Genomic DNA, 22686 nt, shown 5'->3' on the forward strand with positions numbered 1-22686 from the left:
TTTGAGGCCAGCTAAGTAGATACTCTCACCATTGTGGATTTTGTGATCAGTGAGGTCCAGTTTTTCCATCTTCATCCTTTTTCTCAGCTTAAACATGCAGCTGAAAATTTTCTTCATAAATCCTTAAGACAGCATGTTTTCATGTTTCCTGAGATCTCAAGTGGCCCAGAAATATTGTCTTAGTCTCTGTTTTAGATGCTGTCTTGTCCATCCCCTTGACAGTGGGATTAAGTGCACCCCCAGCAAGTTTGTGGATTATGCCAAGCTGCATGGTGCTGTCAACACACTCAGGGGAAGAGATGTCATCCAGAGGGACCTGGACAGGCTGGAGAGGTGGGCCTGTGTGAACTTCATGAAGTTCAACAAGGAACAGTGTAATATCCAACACCTGGGTTGGGGCAATCCCAAACATAAACCCAGGCTGGATGGTGAGAGGATTGAGAGCAGCTCTGGAGAGAAGGAGTTGGGGGTATTCGTGGCTGAAAAGCTCAGCATGAGCCAGCAGAGTGTGCTTGCTGCCCAGAAGGCCAACTGTGTCCTGGGCTGCATGTGGGAGCAGGTCAGGAGGCCACAAGGATGCACAGAGGGCTGGATCACCTCTCGTATGAAGAGAGGCTGAGAGTTGGAGTTGCTCAGCCTGATGAAGAAAAGACTCTGTGGGAAGCTTATAGCAGCATTCCAGTACCTAGAGGGGGCCTAGAAAATAGCCTCAAGTGGGACACTTTAACAGTGAATGTAGTGATAGGACAAGAAGTAATGGATTTAAAAGTGGTAGGTCTAGACTAGATATTAGGAATAAATTCTTTACTGTGAGGATGGGGAGACTCTGGCACAGGCTGCCCAGAGTCGCTGTCCCATCTGTGGCAGTGTTCAAGGCCAGGCTGGGTGGGGCTTTGGGCAGCCTGGTCTACTCAGAGGTGTCCACATCCATGGCAAGTGGGTTGGAACTGGATGATCTTTAAGGTCCCTTCCAGTCCAAACCATTCTACAATTCCATGATCTCGCAGTTAATGTAACTTGTGAAGAAATCAAATCTATTGAGATATTTTTAATGTTTTTGCATCTAATTTTTCATGACTACTTCCAGAGTTTTCTGAAGTGGGGTTCCCAGCTGACAAGGAGGAGTTAATGCATGGAAAAATTGCATGATGAACAGACAAGCAACGCAAAGTTGCCAAGCAGTTCAAGCTCACTGTATAAATTGTCCCAGCTTTCCTCATTTTCGTGAAGCAATAGAGGAGGATGAGATGATTGTGATACTGGAATAGCCTCGAAAAAGGCTTCAGGGACAGAAGGGCCACAAAGGCATCACAGGAACAAGGGCAAGAAAATTCCAGCTTGTGGACAAATGCTTCTCCAACTGTCTACCTGAAGATGGTGAATAGGAGTGATTGAAGAAAAGGAGTTAAGTGAGGGTAAGAAGAAGCAGAGAAGTATCCAGACTGTATGCTGTTTTGAACATAGAAATAATACATTTTATTTTCAGTCAACAAATAAGGGAGGAGCAGACCTGGGGAGAGGTTGGCCTGAGGAAGGCTAACTTTGCAATTCTACCTGATCAACTGAGGAGAGAAGCAGAATTTGAAATGAGAAACAAATCTGGAAGTGAAGAACAGGAAGGGAGAGCAGGAGGAGGAGCAGCAGTGATTAGAGGAGAGAAAGATGACATGAAAGAGAACCCAAGAGAAGATAAGCATAAACCTGCTTGCATGACAAGTTTGATCAAAGAGATTATGTATTTAGGATCCATCTTGAAGGCAAAGTAGGAGGAGTTTGTCAGTGTAAGATGGCCCTGGTTTCAGCTGAGACAGTGTTGATAGCTGATGTTTTAGTTGTTGCTGAGTAGTGGGAGCACACCTGGGGCCAGACCAGGCCACTCAGCAGCAAAGAGCCACCACCATGATGGTGTGGTGGCTGGGGTGGGGCAGAGCTGGGACATCTGGCCTGAATTAGGCACAGGATTATTCTATACCATGTGACATCATGTGGAAGGACGTAAAGCTGTGGGCATTGGTCTGGGAAGGGGGCTGCTGGGCATTGATCGGCAGAGGATGAGACGTTGTATTGTTAGGAGGGTGTTGGTCAGTGAGTGGCAAGCACTGTGGATATGAGGTCTGCTCTGAAAGTAATGCCTCCTATGTTATTATGTTGTTCCATGATGTCAGAGGCTGATGGTGATGGTATGGCAGTGGAGATTGAACCTTCCCACCAATATTGTTACATTTTGCTGCTATTTGACAGATGGCAGCAGAGAGGCAGCCTGACAAAATGGCATCTGACATGGAAGCCGTGTCATGGCCTAAGAAGCAAGTGTAGGACTGAATTCCTCCATGTGGAAAAGAAACGCATTCACTGACATCCAGCAATGCTTTATGAACATTTATGGAGCCCAAACAGTGAATGTGAGCACAGTGAGGCAGTGGGTAGTATGTTTCATCAGTGGTGATAGTGCCATGAAGGACAATCCACATTTTGGACGGCCATGCACAGCTGTCATCTCTGCTGGTGCAGATTTTTATGAGTGCAGCATACACGCTCTTGTTCACTGCTGGCAAAAATGCATGGCTAATGGTGGTGGCTACACTGAAAAATAATAGTGTTTTGGAGCTGAAAACTTGTTCTATCAAATAGTGTTATTGTGCTTTTTGTATCTGTTTGTAGTTTCCACGGAAACAAAGAGGATGCATTACTTTCAGAGTGACCTATGTGTATAGTTATCATTGCATTTTTGTTTCAGTTTTCCTCTTCCAGTAAATAGTTCTCTCATCCAACGGGGGGAGGGGTGAGCAAAGCGCTGTGTGGTGCTGAGCTGCCTGCTGGGTTACACGGCAACAAACATCTGTAGGAGAAGGTGGGCATTACCTGAGGGAAAGCGGGGTTCAATCAGTTAAAAAGATATGGGAGAACCTAGAGAAAAGCAGGAAGGGCAGCAGATAGAGACTGAAGTCAAAGCAGGTGCATGGGTCAGAAGAGAGACAAAATGCACATAATGAAGGAAGGAACAAAATCATTAGAAGAGGGAGACAGGAGGAAGAAAAGCTGAGATACAGTTCTAATTTGTGCCTGTCCTTCCCCCATTCTCAGTGGTTGGCTCAGGACTTAGATTCTCTCTCTTCCACCTCCCAGAGCACCTCTCTTTCCACTTGGGGAGCAAGGAAATTAGCACAAAGTAGCAGCAAAACAATGGGAATCCTGGTGTTGTAGCCAGCTTAACAGGATGAATTGCCCAGACAGAGCAAGCAGCAGTGTCTGGCTTCCTCAGTGCCCCAAGACCAAGCTTGGTTCATCTTCAAACCATGATCCCCAGATCCTTGGATTTAATTCCCAGTAAGCGGCATTAAAAATATTGAGAAATTGGAAATACTTGGCCCAGACACACCTTAGAAGGAACTGAGTAGTAAAGTAGAATGTCATGGACAGAGAAGTCACTGCCTGGAAAGGAAACAACTTTTGAGCAGAGGCTTTCAAAGGAGACAGAGATAGAAGGGGGCTTTTGTTTTCTCATGTCATAGGTGAACACAGGGTTGGGTCAACATGAGGGGACCCCCACTTACGGGACCAGTGTTTTTTGTAAGCCAAATCCAGCTAAAATGGTAAGGGCAGTTTAACCCCAGCTCAAGGGAAATCTGGCCTTTGCTTTGCAGAAGAAATAGAGATCTGTGCTGGGAAGGAACCTGGGAAGACAAAGACTTTTTGTGCCCTCTGTTTAACTCCTGTTCCTCTGCCCTCAGTTGTGTTGTCCTCTCACATAATGCATCAAGCGGCAACTTCAGCCCAGGAACCCTCCACGATTACAGCATCACCCTTGTGTCTCTGGCAAAACTAAGCTATTCCTAGAAACACAGAGTGACCAGTGAACTTACTGGCACATCTTTGATGCAAAGCAGTGAGGTTTAGGCTCTGAGTATGCTAAGATAACCTGGTATCTTGGCTATTTTGCTTTGTATATTAGCAAAACTGAACTGTGCAAAGCCATCTTTCTTTAGGAGGATGTTTTGGCATGCTTTGCACTGCTGACCAATGACACATAGATACTCTAAAAGAAAGGAGCCTCCAAGAAGAGAGATCATCCACCCTAGGGGGGAAATCCAGAAAGGGTTTATTCACCTTTTAGGTGACAGGCTTGTAATCACATCAGTGTCGCATTTATTAATGGAGTGGGCACACTGGCAGTGAAAAACTGAAGGCAGCTTAATGCACACACATACACATGGAGAGAATTAGTCCCTACAAAAGAAACAGATGGGAAAGGAGTGCATTTAGCAGGTATTGCTGAAGGTGCATCACAGTTGATTTACTTTCCAGAGAGTTTATGCCTGGACAAGTGCAACATTTGATAGCTCAATATTCTTCAGCTGCTGGCTTCACAGTTCTGGAGGAAAAAAACAATACTTTTATATTAATGTTTCTGCATTCCATCATGGAAAACAACTAGCTGACTGCCATAAGGGAAAAAAAAAAAGACTGACAAGAAAGTGATGAGACTTACGACTAACTCTGAGGATCAATAAAACGCAGCTTCGATTCTACCAGCAAGTCGGTCCCTGCCCTGAGCTGCCCAGGAGGGGGCAGAGGCAGCGGGGTTGGAGCGGCTGCCCTGTCCCTGGCTGAGCTGATGTTCTACTGCAATGCCCGCTCCGCGCCGGCGGAGGGCAGCAGCCACCAAGGAAAGAAAAGTGAGCCGCGAATCTGCAAGTCACGGAAAGGAGGAGCAGAAAAAGGCTCGGAAACTACCGGGCTCCTCCGCATCCCGGCTTCGTCTAGGGGAGGCTCCTCCCGAGAGAGGCGGGTCTCCTCATCTGTCCATCCGTCCGTCCGTCCGTCCGTCCGTCCGTCCGTCCGTCCATTCATCCATCCATTCCCCAACCCATCCATCCACCCATCCATCCAGTGGCACCTTTCTCTGCAGGAGCTGGCTCCTGTTGTGCAGCTCGGTGCCTGGGGGAGAGGAGCATGCACCCACATCTAGGGAAACAGGCACACATTGAGAGTTTGAAACTCAGAGCAGGAGGCTGGTAAGAAATGTCAGTTACGGGGTCATTAGTGAGGCTTCGAGGGGGGACCTGGCACTCCGAAACAAGCTGGGTTGGGGTGGGGGTGCAGGTCATGGAGATGTCATGGAGATCATTTTAACCCTCAGGGGCCTTCACTCTGGCTTCCTGCCCTTGCTGCGGATCAAAAATGAAATTAAAGCAGTATTGAGCAGTGTACTGGTTCACTCCAGCACCGGGACTGCAGGGCAAGTGGGGACAGCAGGCAGCTTAAAGCCTGGGAATAGGGATTGTCGTAGGAGACACCAGAGCTGAATAATCTCTCAATTTCCTTTCCTGCCAAACCAGAGTATACCCAATGCAGAAAATAAATACAACTTGAAATAAAGCACTGCGTCCACATTCATTACTTTTTTTTTAATGTTCTGTTTTGGTCTACACAGAAGACAAAGAGGATACAGGCATTGACTGAAAGTTTTCAGGAATTCACCTCCAACATTAGACTAACCGCACGCTTCAATTTCAAGTGAAAGTTGCAGAATCATCTATGTCTGACTCATTCATTTGAAAGATGCTGAAGGAAATGCACTTAGCAATGTTTTCACAAGGATTTTTCTATGAGATTAGTAATGCAGAGGGATTTAATATCAAGAAGTTTCAGCCAAGGCACAGTAACCAAGAGTGATTTGTCCAAAGCAAGCAAGCAAGTCATGCCATGCGATCTCCCATTTATGTCCCTGAAGTACAAGCAAAATAGATTTGTCCCATTTCTTTTCTTCCCTTTAGCAGAGTTACATGCAAAATAAAAAAAAGCAGAGCAAGCCTGCACTTCACAGCACAATTTCAGTTCTGCTCAGGATCAGTTTATTGTTTAATATTGCTTGGGCTGTAAGTGTTAGGCCTCTAGTTCAACAAAAGTAAGACTAGTTAAGCAGAGATAATTTAAATGTGAATGTGCAGTGTGGTTTTTATTGTGTTTGAGGAAAACAAATTTGCATCTCCTGAACTGGCTGAAGAGCATTAGCTTTTTAACTGTAGATTTCTTTAAGTTCACAACATTCTGTTCCTGCCATGTCTAAGTAACTTGGTTCTTCTTTTCTGTGCCCAGATGGAGTCCAGAAGGTCGTGATCCCATGTCTGCCTTCCAGAGGGGGCTAGGATCACCAGACATTTAAAGGGCAGGCTGTGCAGAGCCTATGCAGAATGCAGTGCTGCTGTGCTGCTATGCAAAGCTCAGTGCTTTCTTTTTAGAACTCTAAAAGGAAGGAGAATATTGCATTATCCCTCCCCTCTTTCCTTTTTTTTTTCTTTTTCTCTTCCTCTTTTTCTTATTCTCTGTTTCTTTTTCTTTTTTCTCTTTCTCTTTCTCTTTCTCTTTCTCTTTCTCTTTCTCTTTCTCTTTCTCTTTCTCTTTCTCTTTCTCTTTCTCTCTTTCTCTCTCCTTCTCTCTCTCTTTCTCTCTCTCTCTCTCTCTCTCTCTTTCTCTTTCTTTCCCTCACTCTTTCCTTTTTCTTTTTCCCTTTCTTTTTTTCTGTCTAAAAGGATTCAAACTGCCCAGCTGGATATCAGCTTGTAGGAATTTTGGCATGCTACTGGAGTGCTTCTTAGCCTCCCTCTCAAAACATGCATTATTTTCAACACCAGGTGGTAGTCCACAACTTCACCAGTATCTTTGCTTCCTCGTTGATTTATTTCATTTATCTCATTCTATTGCTTGAGACATGAATCTTGGTAGCTAAAGAAAGAAATGTTCCACAGAAATGCCAGTGCAACAGTTATGGGTGACTCTGGGACAGCTATAAGAATGAATGCAAGCTGCCTGTCTGAATAAGGAGTACATCACATGAAATGAACTTTTAAATCTCAAGTCCAAATCTAGATGTGTATAGTTTTGAATATATGGAAGGAAAAAAAACAACCCCCCCCAAAAACAGCTGTGTGCTGTGTGCACTATCATCTGCCATCCAGAGGGTAACACCAGTGTTTTAAGTACAGTAACAAATAGATGTTCTTTACCCTGTTACTCAGTAGATGGAGTATGAGCTACTTTTACATGAAGCAATAGACTCCTTGCTGTACAGTCTCTTTGTTCATGGACACTTCCCCCCAAATACACATATCAAAAAGATATCAGAGAAAAGTATTTGCCAAACTCTTTAGGCTGAACAGAACAAATGCATGCAGTGTTTCTTTCTTTCTTTCTATGCAATCTTCATTTCTTCGTGTGCATGCCTCACGAGAAAAGCATGAAAAAGATCAAGCTAGAGTGGCACAAATCATTGAGATCCAGAAACATTAAAATACAGCACAAATTTTCTTCAAGGTTGATGTGTTGATGTGTACAGGGGAACTACAGAAAAATACAAGGCTTTAAATTTACATAACATTCAAACATGTCTATTGATACTGTATCTCAAAATCTGAGGTTTTTAAGTTGCTCTCTGTCTCTCACATAATTAATGGCTCAAATGCTATCTGACTTAGGAACAGCGAGCCACAGCTGGCTGAAAACGCAGCTTCCATAAGAAAATATTTGATATTCTCCAGTGTTGCAAAGGAGATAACATAGAAAAAAAAAATCATAGCAGATTCTGCAACATGCTACTGCTTTCTGCTCTTACCCAGCAGCCATCCATTTGCTGTCCGTGGTTTGAAATCTAGGGGCAGCATCAGCACAGCGCACGCGCTGCATACAGGATCCGGGAGCAGCAGCATTACACGGGACAGAAATCTGGGTCAGAGGGGCATGAACTGTCACGGCTCCATTACAAAGGTCAGCACCAGTAAATGTAGCCTAGCGGAAGAACTTCTGAATGGGAGGTGTGTTATGTAATAAACTGTTGTGCTGTGTGCTGAAGGAAGCTTTGAAGAGAGCTTCACTTTGTACTAAGGTTGCTATTAGGAGGTATAATGAAGTGTTATCCAGCAAAGAGAAGACATATAAATGATAGACAGGCAACTATCAGAGAGTTGGGAAGGAAATAGAAGAGAGTGTCAGAACTGGAACACACTATTGTGTGAGCTGAAAGAAAATGGTCAAATCAGAGAAAGCTTTTCATAACATTGAAGCAACAGCAGCAACAAACAAACTAGTGTAACTAACAAACCACTAGAGTATTCAAACTGATATGAATGGTCAGACGGATTTCTTAGAAAGGCTGAAATAGTGTTCAGATAGAAGCTCTTCCTGCAGCGTCTGAGGTTTCACATCAAATTGCAGAAAAACAATGACCCCCCCTTCCTACTGGACAGACATTTGCACCCACTTTTGAAATCAAAATGTGTGATATTATACACACTGGCAAATAATATCAAGTCTGAAAACTGATTCTGTTGTAAATTAAATAGTGAAAGACACTGAGGATAGAGCAGAGGGGTACAATACTGCTTCCTTAGCCCATGGAAACAAAATCCTAACAGTGCTCTGAAGCTTTCTGAATTAACTTTGTAAACATCTCTGAATGTATTATTTTGCCCGCTTTCTAATTAGAACAGAAAGCCCCTTCATAAAACTTTTCTCATGTACTTTTACAGGAAAACTGGAAATGGAATTTATAATGGCACAGGCACTTCCCATATTCTTAGGACCTCTTCAGTTCTTGGGGTTTCTTTTTCTTTTTCATTTTTTTTTGTTACTTCTGCTATTTGAATGAATGCTAAAGTTAAGACAGCTCTGAAGGATAGCTGAAACCACTATACATTTCCATGTCACTCGCTACTTTACCTGCAGATACACCTTTTCCACAGAAAATAAGGGTAGAAATTCACTGATTTTGTCCAAGTGGGTGATATTCTGAACTATCCTGCAAGGATAGGTGACCCTGCTGTGAGTCCCAGTTTCTCACCATGGTTACACCGGCTGCTGAAGAGAAGGATATTTAAGCAAACATTCAACTACAGTAGGCAGTAGACTTCAGTTAGGTTCTTTCCTTGCAATTAATTAGCTGAACATCACTGGAGGCCAAAGTTTGCAGATATTCAACAAGTATCTTATCCATTACTTATAAGACGTTTATAGAAGTGAATAGGAGTTTAAACTTGAAGTTACAGTAGTTGGGCCAAAAATGATCATCATTCTTAAGAAAAACACGCACGGAAGTGACAACATAGCCATGATAGCAAAGTTTCTCTATTTCCCAGCAAAAGTGCCCCATCTTGTGGATCCCTTCAGTTGCTGCTCCATGGAACACTGAGGTGTAATTATTAAATATTTAGCTGGTGGTTGTGCCAAAACTGAGGAGCATCCTGGCCTTACCTTTACTGCTCTCATCCTGTCGGCGCTTTAGAGATATCCTGGCTGTTGTCATGGATTCTGCTAACCCCAACCCAGAGACCCCCAAACAAATTCACCATTGCTCTGCTCCTGCCTTTCCTCCTGCGCTGGGAAGTCTTCCATTAGAAGTATCATGGGAGTGCAGCATCAGAATCCAATTTCTAAAAGGGATGCTGTGTACAAAGCATGTCAGGAGGTTCCGCTGGAATGACCTCTGCCACTCTCCCTAAAGGGTCCTATGTCTATTCAGTGCTTAAACAGAGGTGCTCTGTGCTGTTTAAGACAACATACAGCATCATGCACTTGATATATATGTCCAGTATGTAGGATCCCTGGGCTTGTTCTTCAGTGCCAGGATGATATAGGTCTCCTGCAATTCCTGCATTGCACCTTCAGTAGACCCAGTGTTACACTGTCCAATCTACAGATATCCTGATTACTTTTCCATGTGGCACTGGCTGCCAACAAGCAGGTGAAGGAGGCTGACTTGTTTCTTGGGCTTGGGCCCCAAGGCAAAGAGCAGAAGTCCCAAACAAGGGAAAGGAAGCGCTCACAGCCACCAGGAAGCAGAAGAAAGGAACAAATTAACCCTCCAGTTCCCACTGTCTCATCTTTTTTTACTAATTTCTCACAGATAGTCCTCTCATTTTGTGGCATCACCTTCAAGTCTCATGAGGAGAGTGCAGCTTAATGGAAAGAAGATTGTGTCGGGGAGATTTGATATCTTTTTCTGACAAGATTACAAATATGTATAATAATGGAAACTGCTCTGTTGGTACAACATAGTTAGATTTTTATAAGGCCTGACTTTCTGCTTCCAGCATTCGGATAAATAAGTGAAAACAAGAGCACCAAGGAAAATTAGAAGCACACATCCAGAATCAAATTGAATCTGCCTAGTTGATAGCCTCAGTGTGATTAGTGGTGATGTAACAAATAAATGCAGTGAGAGGAGTAATGCCCTGTAAATACTTTTTTCTTGTGCCTTGCCTACACAATGTTTTTCAACGATATGGAGAATTAATGTTAGTGTAAACATGCATTTGTTCCTAGGAAGTTTTCAGATCATAAAGGAGTTGGGATGGTGATAAAAAGGCCAACGAACGTTTCAGAGAGCTGTGGAATGCTTGGGATGGCAGAAAAATTTCAAATAAGGCACTTTTTAAATAAAATAAAACACAGTACCATGCCTGCAGGAACAAAGAATCATACACAGACATACGTCTCTGGACAGTGGTCCAGAAATTATCAGCTATGGAGAGATTAGAAATTTCTGTAGGCAACCTCTTGAGAACTACTGGGAAGTCTTACACAAAGCATGGGTACTGCAGATGAACACTAAATATCAATATAACATTTTGTTTATGGAAGGCATTGGAATGCTGCCTCCCTTTCAAAGTTATTCATATTTCACTGAGGAACAGTGAGAGTGATATATGACCTAGAGTACTAGACACAGCCTGAAAAAGTCCGGTCTCTGACTTACAGTGAAGTTATAGGATATTGGATCATACTCTGATGAGCAAATATCTATCAGATGGTTTGTGGGGGGAGATGTAACAACAAAGAGCTCAACAGACTCTGGTAGATCTTATTCCTATGAGGCCTCTGGAGTCTGGAGACAGGGCCAAGGTGTAAACAGAATACTCCTTTAGTATGCACAGCTAATGTGGTCACATCTGGGACAGTTAAGGAACCCTTTGTTTGTTATCTATGTTGTTGTGAAGAACTTAAGGATAATTAACTGTGAGTGGAGTTACTGCTTATGAGTGAAGGATATATAAGATGTGTGTAAAACACAATAAAGAACTTGCTATTCTGATGCCACACCGACTGAGAATTCTCTAATGGGACAAGTGCCGACAATGACTCTCTAACCTAGCAAGGATATCTGATATGTCCTTGTTATGATCTGGAAGTTCAAAGAATTAAAAATAGGGGATAAAGCCAAATTTAAAACAGCAAGAAGTCATGACTAAGGCACATGGTGCATTTTCTCTCATTTTTTTCCTTGAAGTCAATAGCAGGTGTCTTTCTAGAGATAGATCGCACTTTTATCCCTGTCACAGGGATCAGTGAGTACAAATATGTAATATACACAAAGCAGATTAGATGTTCACAACATTTCTCCTGCTCCTGTGAAATGTATCCACTGGTATCTAGCACATTCCAGGTTATAGATGATGTTTTCTATATTTAGCCTATCCACATTTGATTCCCAAATTCTGTTGTAAAGGACAAACAAAAAGTGGGATGTGAAAACTATGCATCTATTAGTTTTCAAGATGATCTTTGCTTTATTTATTCAACAAAAAGACTCCTCTGGAATTACATTTTAAACAACACAAAGAACAAAATTCAGGTTTCTTTCACCTTTGTGTTGCTAGCTGAGTGTCATGGTTTTGGTTGGGATAGAGTTAATTTTCTTCATGATGCTGTACAATCCTGTGCTTGGGATTTTTGATGCAAATAGTGGTAATAACACACCAATGTTCTAATTGATTCAGGGCAGTGCTTGCACAGATCCAAGGGCTTTTCTGCCTCTCATGCTGCCCCACCAGCAAGCAGGCTGGGCTTCCGCAAGGAGCTGGGAGGAGACAGCCAGTGCAGCCGACCCAGCCTGACTAAAGGAATATTGCATACTGTATGACATCATGCTCAGTGATGAAAGCTGGGGTAATAAGAAGGCTTGGGGGGACGTTCAAAATGATGGCATTTGTCTTCCCAAGACGCTGTTATGCATAATGAGACCTTCTTTCCTGGTAGTGGCTGAACATCTGCCTGTCAATGGGAAGTAGTGAATGAATTCCTTGCTGTGCTTTGCTTGTGTGCCCAGCTTTTGCTTTACCTATGATGCTGTCATTGTCTTCATCTCAACCCATGACTTCCTGCATTTTTACCTCTCTGATTTTCTTCCTCACCCCACACAGGGAGAGTGAGCAAGGGACCATGTGGCTCTGAGCTGCCTGCTGGTCTTAAACCACAACATAGTGTTAAATAAAACTGGAGATCTTCGTAGAAGTTAAAAAAATAACAAGGATAAAGATCAAACTTCAGATATTTTGTAACAAACAGAAGTCCTTTTGCTTCAAATTGAGACATATGTGAGCATCAGATCTTGCTTCCTGTGAATCCATTTCCCACAGGGCTCTTTCCAAGTAACAGTCTCACCTCTGTGTTATCCCTCAGGGAATGCATACATGTGTATTAAAGAGAATTCACATACACACACATATACATACTATTCTGACATTCTGGAAACATTACTTTTCAATTCCAATTGTCTTCTGAAGAGTAGGTGTCCTCCTCATCCTCTAGCTATACTTGGGTTTGCTTTTCTGCTTTGTAGAACCAGTTCTGCTCTGTCTGTTTGACAAAAGTGTTGATGAATATGCATCTGCAGGGTCATATGCTGGCCATGCTGGCCTTAGTAATGTCTGTATTCAGCTGCTTCCCTATCTGCCATTTCATACTCTGAAACAACAAGCTTTAAGAAGATGAATACCAATTTGATGTCTTATACTTTACATTTCGCATTACACCTATTTACCAGGCAGTGAAAACCTTCTGACTCTCATCAGAAATGGTGTTTTCTGCCAATAAAATTGTAAATCCTCTTGCTTATATTAGGAACATATTTGATCTATGTTCAGTGAAACTGCAGACTTGGGATTCTCACAAATCCTGCATTTGTACCATTGCTTTTTAAAGTGAAATATGAGTTTAATCTGCCTTAACCAGAATAGGACCGCCTTTGACATGTCCTTGGTCACTACATCACCTGGCCCACTGAGCAGTATGTTACCATTTTCTTTCAAGTATCTCTGTACTTCTAGGAGACTTCTTGCGGTCCTGAAGTCCCTCACTACATCCCACTCCAGGGCTTCTTCAGCTACCCTAACTTAACATCTGCACAACCAAGGCCTGTTGATGCTCGTTTTGTATAGCCTGTCTTCACTCTCACTCTCTTATGTAATTCCATTTTGTCTTTGAGCACAGCCAGGACATTGCTGCTCGCTTGTGACTCCTTGTATGTGGGCAGTCTGCTTGCTTTCCTCCCCCTGTGGCCTTCTCAACACTGCATAACTGAAAGTGTGCTCCATATTTCTGTTCTCTTACATTTTATTTCTAATTTCCTCCTAACTCTTGACTCATATCCTCGAGCTTCTTGATCACACTATATTTCCTGTCTTAAACAAAGCATCATTTATTGCCAGGAAACAGTCGCAGATTTTAAATCACTTCCCATTTATGTAGAAAGCCTCACCTCTGGGCTTTAGCTTCAGGACATAGAAACTCACACAAATGCAGGAACCCATACCACCAGCATGTCCTTGGATCCCATTCTCCTGCTTGGCCCGAGTTTCAATTCCCATATATCCTGGAAACCTGTAAGGATATATTCTTTTAATGAGAAAAACATCTTCCTGGTTCCAAAAGTCCGACCAGTGTTTTCTCTTCATTAATTGTCGAGATGATTGCCAGTGGAGGTAGAAGAAGACACATGCCTCATCTGTGGTACAAATGCCTGTACTTCTCTGGAGAGCCTCAATTTCATTTTCCACAAGGCAATAGTAACAAAAGTAGTTCACTACAGTACCATGAAGTGCTTAAAACCTGGCTGAACCTTCAACCACCACAGCAATTTGTGAACCACGTCCCTCTGGTTCTCCTATCCTTCAGTTTTTCTGAATAAACTTTTCAGGGATGTTTCTTTCATCGTTCTTTCTCCTTTAATAAAAGCCACAATACTACAGAATATTGATTCTCTGCCATTTGCAAGGCCTACTCTCATATGAGGTAATGGTGTGAAGCAGCTTAATGCTTATTTTAGAGTATATTTTGCTGCCCTCACAGGACTTGTCATCAATAGCACTGGGGGGTCTGTTTAACAATGACCTAAATTCACTCAGAAGCATAAAGCTGGAATTCAGTATTTAACAGTCTGCTGTCAGTCTCCTAATAAGCCCAGGAACCCTCTCTTAACTGCATGTGATTTAATTTATAATGGAGCATTTTAAAGAGAAAGACAAATAATCCCCTGTAAGTAAACCCTGGGGGCAGGATGTCTTAGTCTAAGGAACATGACCAGGATGTGGGTAAAACAGAGCGGTAATGAAACATTAACTTTTACTCCTTTACAGGGCTATAACACATGAATACTACCAACAGGAACTAGGAGAGAGGATTTAATGTGTTAACCACACAATCAGGAATATTTCATGCTTAGAGTTTCCTCACAGACAGGGCTTACAGCTGCAGTTCCCACAGACTAGCTAAAAAAGATTCTTGTGCAGGACATCTTCACTCACTTCTTGCGCCCTTTGCTAGTGACAGCATTAACTTATCTCCCCAAAAGATCATGGCATTGTTTGTATCTGACACTGCTGTTTCCAGTGTCTTGATATTTGATTCTCACCTCATTTGTCTTTTGTATTAATGATAGTGAAGTTTGAGGAGAGTTCTGGAAGATATTTCATAGCAAAGTACTAGGAAGCAAGGGAAATATGGAAGAGAGTAAGTAATCTCTACATATAAAAAAAAAAAGTCAAGACAAAACCCTCAGAACTAATCTGTTTCTAATGATATTAATGAGTTATTTGTTATCACATGCTGGGTATCTATGTTGCCAGTAGAATTACAAAGCACCACCTTTTGGCTGCCTCATTACCTGAAAGAGCAGGTACCTCAGCTATCAGCTCTGGCCTTTATTTCAAGGTGGTTCTGTAGAGCTGATAATGCACAGAAAGCCCTGGGGGAGCAGCTGAAGGAGAGCAGGGCAAAGGCAGAAAACTTCTGCACAACGTCAGAGTTGAAAAACCCTCGTGCAAAAAAAAGAGGTAGCATCCCACAAAGAAATGAACAGTGGTTATTGCTGCTTAATGATATCATTACATCGTCATTAAGATCAGGAGATAGACACTGGAGGATGTTGCCCTTAGTTTGAACTGATCAAAGTGAGAATGCTTTGAATCCTCTGATCTCTTCATGACATCCTACAACGCGTTCTGGTGCATAAAACTCTTCCCAGTCATTTGACTGTGTGCCTTTCCATGCCTTCCATATATTAAAAAACCATGTATTTTAACCAGCAGTCTAGTAAGCTACATGCTGTATTAAAAGAAGAGAGGGTAGCAGGGAGCTCAGCTTGCAGAAAAGTGGACCTTCATACATGAAATAAACACCAAATTAATTTTTTCATACTGTATGCTGTTCCCATGCCTTGTGCATTATTTTCTCTAGAAGTTTTAGAAAGTCACAAGGTACTAATAAAGGTAGTAGACAGGATCAGTAAGAAGATAACATTTTTTCCCAAATCCAGTCTCTTAGTGTGCTTCTTTCTGATATTTAGGTGCACCTCACACACAAAGACATCATCCATAATATTCTTACTAGAGGAGGTGTAATATACCATCCTCTCAGGAGTCATAAGTGACACTTGGCACTCCAGAAAAAGACATGTCCAAAGATACCTAATACTTACACAGTTTTAATGATGTAGTTGCAGTTTGGTTTATTAGTGGAAGTATACTGATATTTTTAATTTATTATGATGACAGGAGTCACAGTGATCAGTCTACTACATAATTCAGCCGCTACATCTTAACATAAGTCAGATGCCTTTGAAAATCAAAGTTTTACTCACCAACAAATGGAGTTAGTATCTCTTGACATCAAGGAGAAACCCTGAAAGATGTCCCTGCCCAAGGCAAGATTGCTGCTGTGCAGCCTGCTGCTTCAGCAAGGAGAGCTCCAATTAGGCCTTCTCTGACTGCTATATTTGTAAGATGAAGTGATTGGCTCATATTCAGGCTTAGTATCTTACCACATTGCTTTCAACCTCTCGATGTAATTTGTTGTTCGTTCATGAGAGATTTCAATACATCACCCGTTCATGGCTATGACCATAAGCACTCGCCTGGTGGTTTAATATTAATGAGCTGTCTGGTCCAGGGAAAAGTCACATCGAAGACTTCCGTGGTTCCTAAGCCTGAGCAAGGCTTATGTCAAGTGCAGAAACTGAGCCTATCTTTTACAGCAAGACAACTGTGCGTTTTGGCAGTTTCCTAGATTGGTGCTAAATGCCTTTTTTCATATATTTCTTTCTAGCATCCCCTGTAAATTTAAATAGACAACAAATTCAAATACACTCTTACATCTCTGTGCTTTGTTTAATACAATGAACTGCTAGCAAGTTTCCTATTTTCTAAACAACAGACATGAAGGTTTTCTAATATTTTTAATAAACTGCAGTCCCAGATCCATCTGTAATTCTGACTGATTTATATTCTTTCTGTTTCTGTAATATCCGTTTTAAAACAAATAGATGTCTACATCGCGCAGGAGAGCGTGTATGTGTTCCTAAGCTCAGCCAGTCCAAAGAAATACTATCAAGTGATAAAAGTCTTGAAGGAAATTAAACATGAGGAAAGAGAGCTGAAAATGTTTAGCTTAGGGAGAAAGAGATGAGGAAGTGCGATAAAAGTCTACAAAAAACAAATGTATCAACAGTGAAGCAAGAACTAGCAGAGACACGGGGGTACCAAACCAACCATGTGTACAAAATGGCTTAGGGGAAGATGCAGGCTATACACAGAGGAACAGTTGGGTTTTATTTACATATAAATCCCTGTAAGTACAAACATAATCTCCATATAAAATCACATTCTAAAGTTGATTAAAGTTGATTATGGTAGAATTTTTTACTATTCTGGATTAAAACTGAGAAATAGACAAGGAAAGATAACGAGCAACATTCTTGACCTACTTGATTATTTGCCTCCTAGTAGCTCTTTTTGAAGTGAGAAAACTACAAGTTTACGGAGAAGTACCTAAAATTTAAGAGAAAGTGCTGTAGTAATGGAATCAAATCAGCATTCCTGCTATTAAGATACCAGGTTTAGCCTCTGTTTGACAGAGTTATGGAAAGGCATAAATAAGAGATTGTGTTCCATCTCTTCTTCATAATTACAACTTGTATTACTTGCATCATTTATTAAATGGTCATGATAGTGCAGAAGAAGTTTATACCATCACCATCAAGTATACAATGCTTTTTTTTGACAAAGAGCCCATGATCTGACTGTTCTGCAGTAGCCATGACATCAGCCATCAGTTGGTAACAGCATTTCTGTTACAAGACAAACAAGAACATACTTAGAAAATACGAAGAAAATCTGATCATTAGAGGAAGCCATTTTCCCCCAGAATAGAAACTATTGTTTTAAAAAATAAAATGTGCTGAAGGAAACTGGTATACTGCCAGGTCAAAACAAAGAAAGAATGAAAGGGAAGGGGAAAAAAAAAGGAAGAAAGAAAGAAGAAAAGAAAGAAGTAGAGCATTCAAAGATTAAGCAACTGTGCAAAATGAGAAAGACTCCATCCCAGAATCCTGAGGCAACTGCTATAAAAACTGGGCCAATATTAGCATATGTATTCAGTACGCTCCTAGAAGCAAGGAGATGTTCGGAACAATTTTAAAACAACACCTGTCTTGTAAACTAAGGAAAATACAAGAATCAAAAAAATGCAGGTTTAAGACTGGAAGGGTAACAGAGGACACCATTAAGCCTAGATGGAGCAGGCCAGCTGGACTGTCATGATTTAATTAAGGAGAGTTTGACTCTGTGGGATTTACACATGGGAGGTTATTCCTATCAAATCTGACAGAATTTTTCACAGTGGTAACAAATATCACAGAAGGAAACTGTGGACATAAAACTGATTTGACACAGTACTGCATACTGTTAAATTAGAAAATGTAATGATTAGGGAATATAACGCATGAAAAGCTTGCAAAAGGAAAAAGCTGTCTTTGAAATGAAATACATGAAATCAAAAGATAAAATGTAGATCAAATTTTAATTGGTTCAGCTTCATCAAATTAAATGTATCTTGTCTACCCCCAATATCTTTTGCCCTACTAATCATAGAGGCATAATACACCAATTTTAATTAGTTTTACCAATTTCATGCTTTTCTGCTTCATCTGCTGCTTTAAAGGACATAAATGGTACACTATCTGAATGTGAGCATGCTTTAGAATCAGAATCACTGAGTCACCTAGGTTGGAAAAGACCTCTACAATCATCCAGTCCAACCATCCACCTGTCACCAATATTTCCCACTAAACCATGTCCCTTTATTTTATTCTGGTTTTGTCTTTCTCTCCTGGGACTCACTATTGAGCTGCTTTACTAGAAACCAGGTTTCGCATCATTCCCAGAATCACAGAAGGGATGAGGCTAGGAGTTGCCTTCTGGAGACCATCACATTTAATGTGCTCACTCCAGCTAAAGCAGGTTGCTCAGATTTTCAGCCAGTGAGTTTTGAATATCTCCAGGAATGGAGTCTCCACCACCTCTCTGATCAACCTGTTCCAGTGGTCAACTGCCTTTATGGTAAAGAAGGGTTTCTACTTGTGTTTGGAACAGATTTTCATGTATTTCAATTGCTGCCCATTGCCTACTGCCCTATCAGACAGTCTTCTTTGTTCCCTGCAGCAAGGTATTTGACTAAATAAATCTCTCCTGAGCCTTCTCGTCTCCAGAGTGAGCCCTGCCAGCATTCTGACCCAACCTCCAGGCACAACCCTTTGAGCCTGGCAGTTCAGCCTGTTTTCAGTCCAATTAAGTGTCCTCTTATTTAGGCCATACTTTGTCAGTTTGTAGGAATGTGATAGGACATAGTGTTAAATGCCTAGTTAAAGACAAGGCAGGCAACATCCACTGCTCTTCCCTCATCCAGTGAGCTCCTCATCTCATTGTAGGAGGTTATCAGGTTGGTCAGACACGATATCCTCTTCACAAATCCATGCTTACTATTCCTAGTTACTTTCTTGCCCTCCATATTTTTCAAAACTGTTTCCAAGATTCTTCGCTAGACCATGTTCTGAGAGGTTGAGGTGACTCAGAAAGGCTGCAGTTCCGTAGCTCTTCCTTCTTTCCTGCCTTGAAGGTACTGGGTGAGTCTTCCTTCTGATTCTCAGGAACCTCTCTCTAACACCATGATTTTCTAAAGGATGAGAATGGCCTTGAGGTGGCATCAGCCAGCTCCCTCAGCACTCATAGGTGTGTCCCATCAGGTTCCATGGATTTGTGTATATCCTATTTATTTAAATATTCCTTAGTCTAATTCTCTTCCAACAAGGGGAAGTCTTTACTGTTCCAAACTTTTCTACCAGTGTCAGAGACCTGAAATTCCTCAAGGAAAATCTTACTGGTAAAAAAGCATGGCAAAGAACTCATTAAGTGCCTTGTCTTTCTCCTTGTGCTTTGTCATCATCTCCCTGTTTCACTCAGTGGCAGACACACATTATCCTTGCCTTCCTTTTTTGTTCATATGCCAGTAAAAGCTTATTGTCTTTCTCATCCTTTAATACATTCCATTCAAATGGGCTTTGGCTTTCCTAATTCCATTCTTGCATGCTTGGGCAGTGCCTCTGCATTCCTCTGGAGTCACTTGCCACTTCTTTCATTTTTGTATTCTTCATTTTTGTGTTTGACTTATGCCAGGAGCTCTGTGACTCATCCGTGTAGGCCCTCTACTACCTCTATTTGATTACCTATACATAGCGGTGGACCATTGTGGATCTTGGAAAAGATAAAATTTGGAAATCTCCTGCACTCTTTCCCAGGAGTGCATTCTATAGGATTCTTACAACCAGGTCAGACAAACCTAGGCCTTCTCTGCTGAAACCTAGGGATGAGAGCCTGTGGTCTACTCAACTCCCTTCACTCAGAATCCTCAACTCCACCATTGTGCCATTCCGAAACCTAAGACTACCATAACCACCACACCCTAGACCAGCTCTTCCTTGTTTGTGAGCATCAGGCCCAGCAAAGTACTTCCTCTCTGTACGGGAAATGCTAAGTCATAGCCTGAAACAATGATTGAGCACCTGGTGGGAAGGCAGAGCCAACCCAGGGGAGTTCAGGTGCAAGAAATACACCTGAGTGACTGGAAGGAGTGGAGCCAGGATCCACCCCTTTCCAGACCTCATTTAAGGGTTGGCAGTGGAGGTAAGGGTCTCTTGCTGAAGATCCCTGCCTGCCTAAGACCTTCCAAATGTAAGCAGCTCTTTTCCTTCATTTCTCTATCTGTGGTTGCTGTGATTGGGCTTATTCTCATTTGTTGTAGCTAAAGGCTTTGCCACCCTGCTCTTATCATCCCATTATAGTATTGCACTCTCCTTAATTCCTCAATCACCTGTAACAGGGAATTGTCACTAGTTCACTCTAGAAACATTCTGGTTTGCTTGTGTCCTGCTCTGTTGCTATTCCAGCAAGTATCAGAGAGGATCAACATCCACAAGAGAAAAATGTGAGCTTAAATGTTCCTTTTCTCTAGTCATCATTGTTCCTTATGCCTTAGTCAGATATCTTAACCCTCCCAGTGAGAGGAAAAGGCCATACAATAATGCATTACTGCAGGGAGAGTATTCTATTAGTCAAGGGGGCCCTCTTTCTCTAGTAAAGCCAACAAAAAAACTTCCAGCTTTATTTTTGCAATTCTGTTGTGTGGCACAGAGAGTAAATAAGTCAGTATACTCCTTTTTTTTTTTTTTTTTTTTTTTTTTTTAGGATGATGAAGATGCTATAGCTTAACAGGAGGGAATGCACCTTATACTTGCTAAGTCCTATGCAGGACTTAATTTTAACCTAGAAGACTGCTAATTTTCTCATGTCACCCTTTGGTTGAAAACACTGTGTTTGTCTGGTTTGGAGAAAAGGGTGCAAAGAGGCAACTCATTGCTATCCGCAAATTCTTGGGGAGGGGAAATACAGAGGGAGGTGCCAGTCTCTTGTCCCTGGAAACCAAGATAGGATAACTGGGAATGGCTGCGCCTGGGGGATTTCGTGTTGGATATTAAAAAAAAAAAAAAGTTTTTGCCATGATGGTGGTAAAACACTGAAAAAGACTCCCTAGTGAGAATGTTGATACTACATGCTCGTCAGTGTTGAAGAGTCATTTGGACAATGCCCTTCATAATATGCTTTAGCTTTTTGTTAGCCCTGAAGTGGTCAGGAAGTTAGACTAAACGATCTTTGTAGGCCCTTTCAAACCATTCTACTCCACTCTGAAGTTTGGCCCCAAAGCTACGCTTTAGCCTACGCCAACATTATTGGTGTGAGTCCAAAATGTGTTTATAAAGTTTGTTAAGGTTGAGGGAATACAGTCAGTCAGCCTAGATAACATCAACCAAATAAAAAAGAATGTGAAAATACATCATTTATTCTACCAACAGTAATGCTTACAGCAACGTAATCTGTTATGGAGATAATGTGAAAACAGCCTAATATTTTGAAGGAAATTAAATTCAGACTTTGACAGATATCTGTCCTGAAGATCAGGGCTGGGGCCACATATTGATTCTCTGTAATAACAGTTTGTAGACTTAAAGCTTTCAGTTTAGCAGCAAGAAAGCAATGTGTATCTCTGGCTGGTATTGTTCTGATTTCTTAGACAGAAAGCAAGACAGCATGTTTCTTACCAAGGTAGTGTAAAAACAATCTACGTAAGATAAGTAATGCTTGGGAAGTTTAGCCCCATCTATACTGTAACGTATTTCTAAACACAAACATTAGTGTGGCATTTAGTTAAGTGCTTCATGGGGTTCGTATGTGTGAAAGCTGTATGGCATCACACAGCTACATCGTGTAACCCTGTCCCAGTATTTTGCCTCAGGGAAGAAGATGCATCAATCCCCTTTCTGAAGGCTTCCAGCTGATGATTAGTCTTTGATTATTTATGCATATAGAAGCATAGCTATTGCTCAGCAGACCTGAAGAAGGGATTCTGCAGTACTGAGAAAAGGCTGAAAAGCAAATCCCATGATTGTTTGATGCTGAGCACATCAAAATGAACATGTTTTTCTTCATGGTTACCATGGACCGTATTACTTATCCAATCTGGGAAACCAGTCAGTCCCAGTTCATTAGTGCACCAAACCTGATTCCCGACCTCTGAAAAGAACAACAAGCTGGGAGAGGGGTACCTTGGAGATAGGCTCCCTTATAATCACAGCCTATGGGCTGCAGGTTGGACGTAGTTGGTCAAGTACCTCCTAGTTCTGCTGGTGTTCCAGTATCTCTGAGCATAGTAAAAGCTGTGTAAGTCTGCCCCACTGGGTATCTCACTCTAGCATTTGTTCTTGGGACTTCCTGGAGCATGAACTCAGCTCTGTTAATGCTGGTGGAGTTTTACCAAGACTAGCCAGAGCATCCTTTGAGACCCAGTGTAGGCTCCTACCTCAGACTTATCCTCAGAAATATCGAGTAAGCCCTGCCCCATCTCAAAGTCATACCATTTGTTTCCTGCTTAGAAGTATGCAGTTTCTCAGATGCTAACCATTTCTGGTTACTTCTCATTACTGCTCTTCATGACATCTGTGTTGTGATATAAGCAGTGAAGCTGAAACAC

Source organism: Numida meleagris, chromosome 12 (genome assembly GCF_002078875.1).
Source record: "Numida meleagris isolate 19003 breed g44 Domestic line chromosome 12, NumMel1.0, whole genome shotgun sequence".
Classification (NCBI taxonomy): domain Eukaryota; kingdom Metazoa; phylum Chordata; class Aves; order Galliformes; family Numididae; genus Numida; species Numida meleagris.